This window comes from Leptodactylus fuscus, chromosome 4 (genome assembly GCF_031893055.1).
Source record: "Leptodactylus fuscus isolate aLepFus1 chromosome 4, aLepFus1.hap2, whole genome shotgun sequence".
Lineage (NCBI taxonomy): Eukaryota > Metazoa > Chordata > Amphibia > Anura > Leptodactylidae > Leptodactylus > Leptodactylus fuscus.
Genome location: NC_134268.1, coordinates 4,871,690 through 4,885,820, shown reverse-complemented (window position 1 = coordinate 4,885,820; position 14,131 = coordinate 4,871,690).

Below are 14,131 nucleotides of genomic sequence, written 5' to 3'. Positions count from 1 at the left end.
TACAGTCGGCCTCTCCTCTCCTGACATGGCTGATAACAGATAGTAATAGATTGTATTCCCCTGTCATACAGTCGGCCTCTCCTCTCCTGACATGACTGATAACAGATAGTAATAGATTGTATTCTCCTGTCCTACAGTCGGCCTCTCCCCTCCTGACATGGCTGATAACAGATAGTAATAGATTGTATTCCCCTGTCCTACAGTCGGCCTCTCCTCTCCTGACATGGCTGATAACAGATAGTAATAGATTGTATTCCCATGTCCTACAGTCGGCCTCTCCTCTCCTGACATGGCTGATAACAGATAGTAATAGATTGTATTCCCCTGTCCTACAGTCGGCCTCTCCTCTCCTGACATAGCTGATAACAGATAGTAATAGATTGTATTCCCCTGTCCTACAGTCGGCCTCTCCTCTCCTGACATGGCTGATAACAGATAGTAATAGATTGTATTCCCCTGTCCTACAGTCGGCCTCTCCTCCCCTGATATGGCTGATAACAGATAGTAATAGATTGTATTCTCCTGTCCTACAGTCGGCTTCTCCTGTCCTACAGTCGGCCTCTCCTGTCCTGGCTGATAACAGGGAGCACTTCTCACAGTCACACACCAGGCTCCTATAAGTGTATATATATTATACAGCAGACTCCTATAGCTTACATGGGGAGTATAGGTGTTCTCTATTATATAGCAGGGCACCACAGTATACATGGGGGGGGGGGGGTATATATGTTCTGTACAGCAGACTCCTCACTACTCACATGACTTCCTCAGCTCTGCTGCTCCTCAGTCACTCCCCAGCTGGGATTACTCCCCTTCTTTATAACCTCCCCCTCCACCTTCTGCAGGTTGAGGGCGGGTCCTCAGTAGCTCCTCCATCTCCAGTGTTTTTTCTTTATCTGGGAAAGCTGGGTGACAGTCTCCACCATTACAGCTGCCTCTAGTCAGGGTCTGGTCACTACAAACAGTATGTTTAATAACCCCCCCCCCCCCCCCGCTCCCCCCAGATTTTGTCCACTGCTGAATATGTCTTGGGATCTGGAATGGCAATCACACAGCTTTCCCAGGAACAGAGTAATTGGTAAAATTTCTATCCTGATTACATGTCAGAGATCTGTAATATACTCCTCACCATGACACCCCATAGATCCCCGACCTCCTCATCATGATACCCCATACATCACCGACCTCCTCATCATCACACCCCATAGATCACCGATCTCCTCATCATCACACCCCATAGATCACCGACCTCCTCGTCATGACACCCCATAGATCACCGACCTCCCCATCATGACACCCCATACATCACCGATCTCCTCATCATCACACCCCATAGATCACCGACCTCCTCATCATCACACCCCATAGATCACCGACCTCCTCAACATGACACCCCATACATCACCGACCTCCTCATCATCACACCCCATAGATCACCGACCTCCTCGTCATGACACCCCATAGATCACCGACCTCCCCATCATGACAACCCATAGATCACCGACCTCCTCGTCATGACACCCCATAGATCACCGACCTCCCCATCATGACACCCCATAAATCACCGACCTCCTCACCATGACACCCCATAGATCACCGACCTCCTCAACATGACACCCCATAGATCACCGACCTCCTCAACATGACACCCCATAGATCACCGACCTCCCCATCATGACAACCCATAGATCACCGACCTCCTCGTCATGACACCCCATAGATCACCGACCTCCTCGTCATGACACCCCATAGATCACCGACCTCCCCATCATGACACCCCATACATCACCGACCTCCTCATCATCACACCCCATAGATCACCGACCTCCTCGTCATGACACCCCATAGATCACCGACCTCCCCATCATGACAACCCATAGATCACCGACCTCCTCCTCATGACACCCCATAGATCACCGACCTCCTCATCATCACACCCCATAGATCACCGACCTCCTCCTCATGACACCCCATAGATCACCGACCTCCTCATCATCACACCCCATAGATCACCGATCTCCTCATCATCACACCCCATAGATCACCGACCTCCTCATCATGACACCTCATAGATCACCGACCTCCCTATCAAGACACCCCATACATCACCGACCTCCTCATCATCACACCCCATAGATCACCGATCTCCTCATCATCACACCCCATAGATCACCTACCTCCTCATCATGACACCCCATAGATCACCGACCTCCCCATCATGACAACCCATAGATCACCGACCTCCTCGTCATGACACCCCATAGATCACCGACCTCCTCGTCATGACACCCCATAGATCACCGACCTCCTCATCATGACTCCCCATAGATCCCCGACCTTCTCCTCATGACACCCCATAGATCACCGACCTCCCCATCATGACTCCCCATAGATCACCGACCTTCTCCTCATGACACCCCACTGGATGGAGGGGTGCGGGGAGGAGGCGACCACTGTACGGAGAGGGTGCGGGAAGGAGGCGAACATTGCACGGAGGGAGTGCGGGGAGCAGGTGACCACTGCACATAGGGGGTGCGGGGAGGAGGCGACCACTGCATGGAGAGGGTGCGGGGAGGAGTTGACCACTACATAGGGAGGGAATCATCTGATCAGAAAAATGGTGTGTAGTAATTCAGTCTGTACTACAAGTGACATCGTCACACCCCAAAATCTAGAACGGGAGGCAGTGTGGACACAAACCAGCAGAAAGGGTTAACACCACATTGGGCTACCAGCCAGACGTCCAGCTAAAGGGGATCACTGACCTCACATCACCACTCTACAGGATATCATGGTGAACAGCAAGATGGCAATGGAGACCGAAATAGAGGTCTATCCCCTATAATGAGGAGTCCTGGAATGGAGGTCTATCCTCTATAGTGATGAGTCCTGGAATGGAGGTCTATCCTCTATAGTGATGTGTCCTGGAATGGAGGTCTATCCTCTATATAGTGAGGGGTCCTGGAATGGAGGTCTATCCCCTATAATGAGGAGTCCTGGAATGGAGGTCTATCCTCTATAGTGATGTGTCCTGGAATGGAGGTCTATCCTCTACAGTGAGGAGTCCTGGTATTGGAGGTCTATCCTCTATAGTGGTGTCCCAGAATGGAGGTCTATCCTCTATAGTGATGTGTCCTGGAATGGAGGTCTATCCTCTATAGTGAGGGGTCCTGGTATTGGAGGTCTATCCTCTATAGTGATGAGTCCTGAAATGGAGGTCTATCCTCTATAGTGAGGAGTCCTGGAATGGAGGTCTATCCTCTACAGTGAGGGGTCCTGGTATTGGAGGTCTATCCTCTATAGTGATGTGTCCTGGAATGGAGGTCTATCCTCTATAGTGATGTGTCCTGGACTGGAGGTCTATCTTCTGTAGTGAGGAGTCCTGGTATTGGAGGTCTATCTTCTGTAGTGAGGAGTCCTGGAATGGAGGTCTATCCTCTACAGTGAGGAGTCCTGGTATTTGAGGTCTATCCTCTATAGTGAGGAGTCCTGGAACGGAGGTCTATCCTCTATAGTGAGGAGTCCTGGAATTGGAGGTCTATCCTCTATAGTGAGGGGTCCTGGTATTGGAGGTCTATCCTCTATAGTGAGGAGTCCTGGTATTGGAGGTCTATCCTCTATAGTGAGGGGTCCTGGTATTGGAGGTCTATCCTCTATAGTGAGGGGTCCTGGTATTGGAGGTCTATCCTCTACAGTGATGTGTCCTGGAATGGAAGTCTATCCTCTATAGTGAGGAGTCCTGGAATGGAGGTCTATCCTCTATAGTGAGGAGTCCTGGAATGGAGGTCTATCCTCTACAGTGAGGAGTCCTGGAATGGAGGTCTATCCTCTATAGTGAGGAGTCCTGGAATGGAGGTCTATCCTCTATAGTGATGTGTCCTGGAATGGAGGTCTATCCTCTACAGTGAGGAGTCCTGGAATGGAGGTCTATCCTCTATAGTGATGTGTCCTGGAATGGAGGTCTATCCTCTATAGTGAGGAGTCCTGGAATGGAGGTCTATCCTCTATAGTGATGTGTCCTGGAATGGAGGTCTATCCTTTATAGTGAGGGGTCCTGGTATTGGAGGTCTATCCTCTATAGTGAGGGGTCCTGGTATTGGAGGTCTATCCTCTATAGTGAGGAGTCCTGGAATGGAGGTCTATCCTCTATAGTGAGGAGTCCTGGACTGGAGGTCTATCCTCTATAGTGGGGAGTCCTGGTATTGGAGGTCTATCCTCTATAGTGAGGAGTCCTGGTATTGGAGGTCTATCCTCTATAGTGAGGAGTCCTGGTATTGGAGGTCTATCCTCTATAGTAATGAGTCCTAGAATGGAGGTCTATCCTCTATAGTGAGGAGTCCTGGACTGGAGGTCTATCCTCTATAGTGGGGAGTCCTGGTATTGGAGGTCTATCCTCTATAGTGAGGAGTCCTGGTATTGGAGGTCTATCCTCTATAGTGATGGGTCCTGGAATGGAGGTCTATCCTCTATAGTAATGAGTCCTGGAATGGAGGTCTATCCTCTATAGTGAGGGGTCCTGGTATTGGAGGTCTATCCTCTATAGTGATGTGTCCTGGAATGGAGGTCTATCTTCTATAGTGATGTGTCCTGGAATGGAGGTCTATCTTCTATAGTAATGAGTCCTGGAATGGAGGTCTATCCTCTATAGTGAGGGGTCCTGGTATTGGAGGTCTATCCTCTATAGTGATGTGTCCTGGAATGGAGGTCTATCTTCTATAGTGATGTGTCCTGGACTGGAGGTCTATCCTCTATAGTGAGGAGTCCTGGTATTGGAGGTCTATCCTCTATAGTGAGGAGTCCTGGTATTGGAGGTCTATCCTCTATAGTGAGGAGTCCTGGTATTGGAGGTCTATCCTCTATAGTGAGGAGTCCTGGTATTGGAGGTCTATCCTCTATAGTGAGGAGTCCTGGAATGGAGGTCTATCCTCTATAGTGAGGAGTCCTGGAATGGAGGTCTATCCTCTATAGTGATGGGTCCTGGAATGGAGGTCTATCCTCTATAGTGATGGGTCCTGGAATGGAGGTCTATCCTCTGTAGTGAGGCGTCCTGGAATGGAGGTCTATCCTCTATAGTGAGGAGTCCTGGTATTGGAGGTCTATCCTCTATAGTGAGGAGTCCTGGTATTGGAGGTCTATCCTCTATAGTGAGGGGTCCTAGTATTGGAGGTCTATCCTCTACAGTGATGTGTCCTGGAATGGAAGTCTATCCTCTATAGTGAGGAGTCCTGGAATGGAGGTCTATCCTCTATAGTGAGGAGTCCTGGAATGGAGGTCTATCCTCTACAGTGAGGAGTCCTGGAATGGAGGTCTATCCTCTATAGTGAGGAGTCCTGGAATGGAGGTCTATCCTCTATAGTGATGTGTCCTGGAATGGAGGTCTATCCTCTACAGTGAGGAGTCCTGGAATGGAGGTCTATCCTCTATAGTGATGTGTCCTGGAATGGAGGTCTATCCTCTATAGTGAGGAGTCCTGGAATGGAGGTCTATCCTCTATAGTGATGTGTCCTGGAATGGAGGTCTATCCTTTATAGTGAGGGGTCCTGGTATTGGAGGTCTATCCTCTATAGTGAGGGGTCCTGGTATTGGAGGTCTATCCTCTATAGTGAGGAGTCCTGGAATGGAGGTCTATCCTCTATAGTGAGGAGTCCTGGAATGGAGGTCTATTCTCTATAGTGAGGAGTCCTGGACTGGAGGTCTATCCTCTATAGTGGGGAGTCCTGGTATTGGAGGTCTATCCTCTATAGTAATGAGTCCTAGAATGGAGGTCTATCCTCTATAGTGAGGAGTCCTGGAATGGAGGTCTATCCTCTATAGTGAGGAGTCCTGGACTGGAGGTCTATCCTCTATAGTGGGGAGTCCTGGACTGGAGGTCTATCCTCTATAGTGGGGAGTCCTGGTATTGGAGGTCTATCCTCTATAGTGATGGGTCCTGGAATGGAGGTCTATCCTCTATAGTAATGAGTCCTGGAATGGAGGTCTATCCTCTATAGTGAAGGGTCCTGGTATTGGAGGTCTATCCTCTATAGTGATGTGTCCTGGAGTGGAGGTCTATCTTCTATAGTGATGTGTCCTGGAATGGAGGTCTATCTTCTATAGTAATGAGTCCTGGAATGGAGGTCTATCCTCTATAGTGAGGGGTCCTGGTATTGGAGGTCTATCCTCTACAGTGATGTGTCCTGGAATGGAGGTCTATCTTCTATAGTGATGTGTCCTGGTATTGGAGGTCTATCCTCTATAGTGAGGAGTCCTGGTATTGGAGGTCTATCCTCTATAGTGAGGAGTCCTGGTATTGGAGGTCTATCTTCTATAGTGATGTGTCCTGGAATGGAGGTCTATCTTCTATAGTAATGAGTCCTGGAATGGAGGTCTATCCTCTATAGTGAGGAGTCCTGGTATTGGAGGTCTATCCTCTATAGTGAGGAGTCCTGGTATTGGAGGTCTATCCTCTATAGTGAGGAGTCCTGGTATTGGAGGTCTATCCTCTATAGTGAGGAGTCCTGGTATTGGAGGTCTATCCTCTATAGTGAGGAGTCCTGGTATTGGAGGTCTATCCTCTGTAGTGAGGAGTCCTGGTATTGGAGGTCTATCCTCTATAGTGAGGAGTCCTGGAATGGAGGTCTATCCTCTATAGTGAGGAGTCCTGGAATGGAGGTCTATCCTCTATAGTGATGGGTCCTGGAATGGAGGTCTATCCTCTGTAGTGAGGAGTCCTGGTATTGGAGGTCTATCCTCTATAGTGAGGAGTCCTGGTATTGGAGGTCTATCCTCTATAGTGAGGAGTCCTGGAATGGAGGTCTATCCTCTATAGTGAGGAGTCCTGGAATGGAGGTCTATCCTCTATAGTGATGAGTCCTGGAATGGAGGTCTATCCTCTGTAGTGAGGCGTCCTGGAATGGAGGTCTATCCTCTATAGTGAGGCGTCCTGGAATGGAGGTCTATCCTCTATAGTGAGGAGTCCTGAAATGGAGGTCTATCCTCTATAGTGAGGCGTCCTGGAATGGAGGTCTATCCTCTATAGTGAGGCGTCCGGCCACAAGACTATACCAGAGGCTGATCCAGCAGCGCCCCCATGTAAAGTGCAGTACACTGATACATATGTATGGGGATAATGGCACTCCTTAAGGAGAGACCACCTATTAGGTGTGTGGAGACAGATACGGATACAGCCATAGTCACTCCAGTGCAAGGGATCATGGGAGGAATATGCAAATCTGTCTCCCAAGATGTAAATAGGGAGACAGTGCCTCTGTTATGCTGCCCTCTATAGGAAGCACCCTGAACATCATGCCCGACTTTCCCAGAAGCCTTTACTGCATAATGTGGGATTTTTACCAAGTCAGTTTCTCAGCTACGACCGGCCGTTTAGGTTTGGTTGGACCAGGGCCGGATTGAGATGAATAGAGGCCCCAGGCTCTGCCACTTATGGGCTCTGCCACTTATGGGCTCTGCCACTTATGGGCTCTGCCACTTATGGGCTCTGCCCCTTATGGGCTCTGCCACTTATAGGCTCTGCCCCTTATGAGGCTCTGCCACTTATAGGCTCTGCCCCTTATGAGGCTCTGCCCCTTGTAGGCTCTGTCCCTTGTAGGCTCTGCCCCTTGTAGGCTCTGCCCCTTATAGGCTCTGCACTTATAGGCTCCGCCCCTTATAGGCTCCCTTATAGGCTCTGCCACTTGTAGGCACTGCCCCTTATAGGCTCTGCCCCTTGTAGGCTCTGCCCCTTATGAGGCTCTGTCCCTTATGGGCTCTGCCCCTTGTAGGCTCTGCCCCTTGTAGGCTCTGCCACTAGTAGGCTCTGCCCCTTATGGGCTTTGCCCCTTGTAGGCTCTGCCACTTATAAGCTCTGCCCCTTGTAGGCTCTGCCCCTTGTAGGCTCTGCCCCTTATAGGCTCTGCCCCTTATGAGGCCCTTTCACCTCCCATTTTTAATGCCATGAGAGATCATACAACCCATCGTCCCTGCGCTATCAGTAGGTCACATGACACCTGATGTTATTGGTAATAACCTTTATATAAAATGTGACACGGATAATAAATAATAAAAAAGTCGAGAAAACTTATTCTTACATTTATTGTCTGCCCCATATAGAGCGCTGGTAACAATAACTAATCAAACCTAACGAGCTGACGAGTGCTACAGATTCAGCATGAAATTGCTCGTCTCACCATTGTGGCGATCGCGGCTTATCCGCAATCTAGTCACAACATAACAAATGACTCTAAAGTAACTGAACAAATACTTTATGGTCGAGAGCGCGATCCTTCATTGCTGCTCACCGCGTCAAAGTCGATACAGTAGAAGAGAGAGCGACGTGCGTCAGCTTCCGGTTTTTGTATGTCGCGGGTTATTGCTGCCCTCTGGTGGTAGCTCCGCCACAATACATTCTTCTGTTGTTTATTAGTCGCTAGCTGGTACCCGCGACTTGGTCTGCGGTGATTGTAGTAGTGGGTATATACAGGCGCGGGTAAGGTTTTCGTAGTGTGTATAAGGTATGGGATATGAAATGTAACTTGCTGTAATTCAGAGAATCCGTGAGACTTTTGTGTTGCAGTTACTTTGTATTAGAGCTGCTATATATACGGTGTTGTGAGAAACTTTACATAGTGACTTTGGGACAGAAGTATTTGAAGTTAACCCTTTCCCGCCGATAGCATTTTTTGCTTTTCGTTTTTGACTCCCCTCCTTCTAAACCCCATAACTTTTTTATTTCTCCGCTCCCAGAGTCATATGAGGTCTTAATTTTTCCTGGGACAAATTTTTCTTCATGATGCCACCATTAATTATTCTATATAATGTACTGGGAAGCAGGGAAAAAATTCAGAATGGGGTGGATTTGAAGAAAAAATGCATTTCTGCGACTTTCTTACGGGCTTTGGTTTTACGGCGTTCACTGTGCAACCAAAATGACATGTCCCCTGTATTCTGTGTTTCGTTACGATTCCGGGGATACCAAATTTATATGGTTTTATTTACATTTTGGCCCCTTAAAAAAAATCCAAAACTGTGTTAAAAAATTATTTTTTGAAAACTCGCCATATTCCGACAGCCGTAACTTTTTTATACTTGCGTGTACGGGGATGTATAGGGCGTCTTTTTTTGCGGGAATGGGTGTACTTTGTAGTTCTACCATTTTCGGGAAATGTTATTGCTTTGATCACTTTTTATTCAAATTTTTAGCAGAATCAAAACAGTGAAAAAATGGCAGTTTGGCACTTTTGACCATTTTTCCCGCTACGGCGTTTACCGAACAGGAAAAATATTTGTATAGCTTTGTAGAGCGGGCGATTTCGGACGCGGGGATACCTAACATGTATGTATTTCACAGTTTTTAACTACTTTTATATGTGTTCTAGGGAAAGGGGGGTGATTTGAATTTTTAATCCTTTTTATTTATTTTTTTTTATATTTTTTTTACTTTTTTTAAACTTTTTTTTTGCATTTATTAGACCTCCTAGGGGTATTGACATGGGTGGGCGGTGTCGCGGATTGTCAGAGTGGTGGGGGAAAACATGGCTGCTCTGGAGCGTTATAGAGCGCCTCCTGGAGTATCGTTAAGGTGAGGGGCAAAGTGTTAAAGTATCTGTATATGAGATTGTGTGGGGTTAGGGGCGAGGCTGTAGAGGGCAATATGAATTTTGTGGCTTGCTATGGTCCAAAGTGTGTGAGATTGCAGAGATGGTGGTGTGAGTTTGGGGTTTGTGGGGGTCCTGGCACAAACGTATGTGCGCTATTGTGACAAAAAGTAGCCTATTGTTTAATCGAGTGTAATAACTATGTTTGTGGAAAATTTCAGCCAAATCGGTGGAGCGGTTTTTGCGTGATTGACCGCCAAACATCCGAACATCCAAAGGGTCCTGGGAAAAACGTATGTGAGCTATTGTGACGAAAAGTAGCCTATTGCACAATCGAGTGTAGGGACTATGTTTGTGGAAAATTTCAGCCAATTCGGGGTCCAAAGTGTGTGAGATTGCAGAGATAGTGGTGTGAGTTTGGTTTTTGTGGGGGTCCTGGGAAAAACGTATGTGCGCTATTGTGACAAAAAGTAGCCTATTGTTTAATCGGGTGTATTAACTATGTTTGTGGAAAATTTCAGCCAAATCGGTCGAGCGGTTTTTCCGTGATTGAGGAACAAACATCCGAACATGCAAACATCCAAACACACAAACCCACAAACTTTCACATTTATAATATTAATAGGATAGGCGTAGAATTGCTCCTTATTTTCGGCTGTGTTTGTGTTCACTGTTTTTAGGAGATTTTAATTTTGCTAACAATTTGAATGTAGGCCCCTCTTGGTCTTGAGGCCCTAGACTGAAGCCTAGTTAGCCTATTGGTGAATCCGACACTGGTGAGGATGAATTTTGTCAGTTTTACCACCGATTCAGCGTTCATACCTCTTTTAGACTTTTAGAATTTTAGACCATTCTTCTATGGCAAACTGCTCGCGGTCCCCCCTGAGATGTGAAGGGGGCCTTCTCCAAACTGCCACCAAGAGATCTCTCCTCCCCCTCCCCCACAGGTGTTCTATGGGATTCAGGGCTGGACTCATTGCTGCCACTTTACAAGTCTCCAGGGCTTTCTCTCACCACCATTTTCTAGTGCTGACCTGAAGTGTGTTTTGGGTCCTTGTCCTGCTGGAAGAGCCCTGACCTCTGAGGGAGACCCCGCTTTCTCACACTGGGCCCTACATGATGCTGCACAATGTGTTGGTCGTCTTCAGACTTCATAATGCCATGCACACGGTCAAGCAGTCCAGTGCCAGAGGCAGCAAAGCAACCCCAAACCATCAGGGACCTCCGCCATGTCTGACTGTAGGGGGCGTCTTCTTTTCTTTGAAGGCCTCTTTTTTCCTGTAAACTCTATGTTGAGGCCTTCTCCTACTTTTGTCTCCTTTTGTCTCCTCTGAACCAGAACGGTTTTGGCTTTCTCAGGTAAGTTTTGGCAAACTCCAGCCTGGCTTCTGTCTGTGGGTAAGAAGTGGGGTCTTCCTGGGTCTCCTACCATACAGTCCCTTCTCATTCAGACGCTGACCCTGGATAGTACGGGGTGACACTGTTGTACCCTCGCACTGCAGGGCAGCTTGGACTTGTTTGGATGTTAGTCGCGGTTCTTTATCCGCCATCCGCACAATCTTGTGGTGAAATCTCTGGTCAATGTTTCTTCTCCGTCCACATCTAGGGAGGTTAGCCACAGGGCCATGGGCTTTACACTTCTTACTGACACTGCGCACGGTAGACACAGGAACATTCAGGGCTTTGGAGATGGACTTGTAGCCTTGAGATTGCTCAGGCTTCCTCACAATTTTGCTTCTCAAGTCCTCAGACAGTTCTTTGGTCTTCTTTTTTTTCTCCATGCTCAATGTGGTGACACAAGGACACAGGACAGAGGTGGAGTCAACTTTAATCCATTTCAACTGGCTGCAAGTGTGATTTAGTTATTGCCACCACCTGTTAGGTGCCTCAGGTAAGTAACAGGTGCTGTTAATTACACAAATTAGAGAAGCATCACATGATTTTTCAAACAGTGCCAATACTTTTGTCCACCCCCTTGTTGATGTTTGATATGGAATTATATCCAATTTGGCTTTTTGACAATTCTTTTTGTGATTTTCCATTGAAGACAAATTAAATGAAGAAAATACCAAAGAATTTGTGACTGCAATCATTATCTGGGAGAACACAAGGATTATCTGACAGAACTGCAGGGGGGCCAATAGTTTTGGCCAACAGTGTACAAGGCTCTAGTCACCCCAAGGGCCAACAAATCTCTGCAGGTAGAGGCTGAAGTCACCTGAAGGGCCCCAATCTCTGCTGGAGCTCAGCTTAATGGCCTGGAACTTCATTTGTACGGGCTCATGTTAAGGGCCATAAAAGTGAATTTTGGGAGGTCTCCCCACATCACACACATCCACAATGACAGGTCAGGGGGGGACTGAAGGATTTCCCATTGTCTATTCCATCTGTGTTTGTCATGGGGAACATGATATAAAGGGGGGCTTGGTAATGTTTGTGGAGCTTACATTGGGGTTTGTGTCCCTCCATTTGGGGAGTAAAGAAGGTTTCCAGGTATTTTCCCACTTAGATAGAGGTTGTAGTGAGTGTGTATAGTGTGTAGTTGTTAGGCTGTGATAGGGGGGTAATAGAGGGGCTTTGGGGTGTTAGATGCCCCCAGACATGCGCCCCCTGCTGTCCCAGTTACATTGCAGAGGTGTTGCATCATTTCCTGGGGTGTCATAGTGGACTTGGTGACTCTCCTGAGGTGAATGGTGGGATCCCCTGAAACGGAGCATTTTCTCCCATAGACTATAATGGGGTTCCAGATTCCTGCCAATAGTCCAATATTGAGATGCGATTCGGAACGAATGAACATCGAATATTTTACTGTTCGCTCATCTCTAGTTGTATTCTGTCATCATTATGAATGAGCCATTAGAAAAGGTTTCACCTACTGAAGACTCTCGAGTTTTTTGTTTTATATATTTCATACCCACTGGTTAACACGGTACGAGAACAACATTTTCCTTTTACCAGATTCTCGTAGAACCTGCGTAACTACAACGTAAGGTGCCGAGCGGAGTAAGGGGGCGATAATGAGGTGTCACTGTGCGAGGGGACCCGGGCGTGTGAAGGTGTCATCCATGATTCACACTCAGCCAGGATCGGGGGCTATAAATAACTGCAGCCCAGAGTCACTCCAATGCTCAGATTCATAATGGGACTGATCATCAAAAATCAGCAGGGGCAAAATCTGAAAATCTGCCCTCTGTGCTGCCCCTGTAAATGCTGCAGATAGTCCACGGCAATAACATTATGATCAGCCTGTCCGCAGCTCCGCGCTCTGCCCCATGTATTATGTTCAGCCCGTCCCCACCTCGTGCTCTGCCCCATCTATTATAGTCACTCCTCCCCACCTCCACGCTCTTCCTCATTTACTATAGTCAGCCCATCCCCACCGTCGCGCTCTGCCCCATCTATTATAATCAACCGGTCCCCACCTCTGCGCTCTTCCCCTTTCACTATAGTCAGCCCGTCCCCACCTCCGTGCTCTGCCCCATCTATTATAGTCAGCCCGTCCCCACCTCCGTGCTCTGCCCCATCTATTATAATCAGCCCGTCCCCACCTCCGTGCTCTGCCCCATCTATTATAGTCACTCCTCCCCACCTCCACGCTCTTCCTCATTTACTATAGTCAGCCCATCCCCACCGTCGCGCTCTGCCCCATCTATTATAATCAACCCGTCCCCACCTCTGCGCTCTTCCCCTTTCACTATAGTCAGCCCTTCCCCACCTCCGTGCTCTGCCCCATCTATTATAGTCAGCCCGTCCCCACCTCCGTGCTCTGCCCCATCTATTATAATCAGCCCGTCCCCACCTCCGTGCTCTGCCCCATCTATTATAATCAGCCCGTCCCCACCTCCGTGCTCTGCCCCATCTATTATAGTCACTCCTCCCCACCTCCACGCTCTTCCCCATTTACTATAGTCAGCCCATCCACACCGTCGCGCTCTGCCCCATCTATTATAATCAACCCGTCCCCACCTCTGCGCTCTTCCCCATTCACTATAGTCAGCCCATCCCCACCTCCGTGCTCTGCCCCATCTATTATAGTCAGCCCGTCCCCACCTCCGCGTTCTGCACCATCTATTATAGTCAGCCCGTCCCCACCTCCGTGCTCTGCCCCATCTGTTATAGTCAACCCGTCCGCACCTCCGTGCTCTGCCCCATCTATTATAGTCAGTCCGTCCGCACCTCCGCTCTTTCCCCTCTATTATAGTCAGCCCATCCCCACCTCCGCGCTCTGCCCCATCTATTATAATCAGCCCATCTCCACCTCTGCGCTCTGCCCCATCTATTATAGTCAGCCCATCTCCACCTCCGTGCTCTGCCCCATCTATTATAGTCAGCCCATCTCCACCTCCGCGCTCTGCCCCATCTATTATAATCAGCCCATCTCCACCTCCGTGCTCTGCCCCATCTATTATAGTCAGCCCATCTCCACCTCCGTGCTCTGCCCCATCTATTATAGTCAGCCCATCTCCACCTCCGCGCTCTGCCCCATCTATTATAATCAGTCTGTCCGCACCTCCGTGCTCTGCCCCATCTATTATAGTCAGCCCATCTCCACCTCTGTG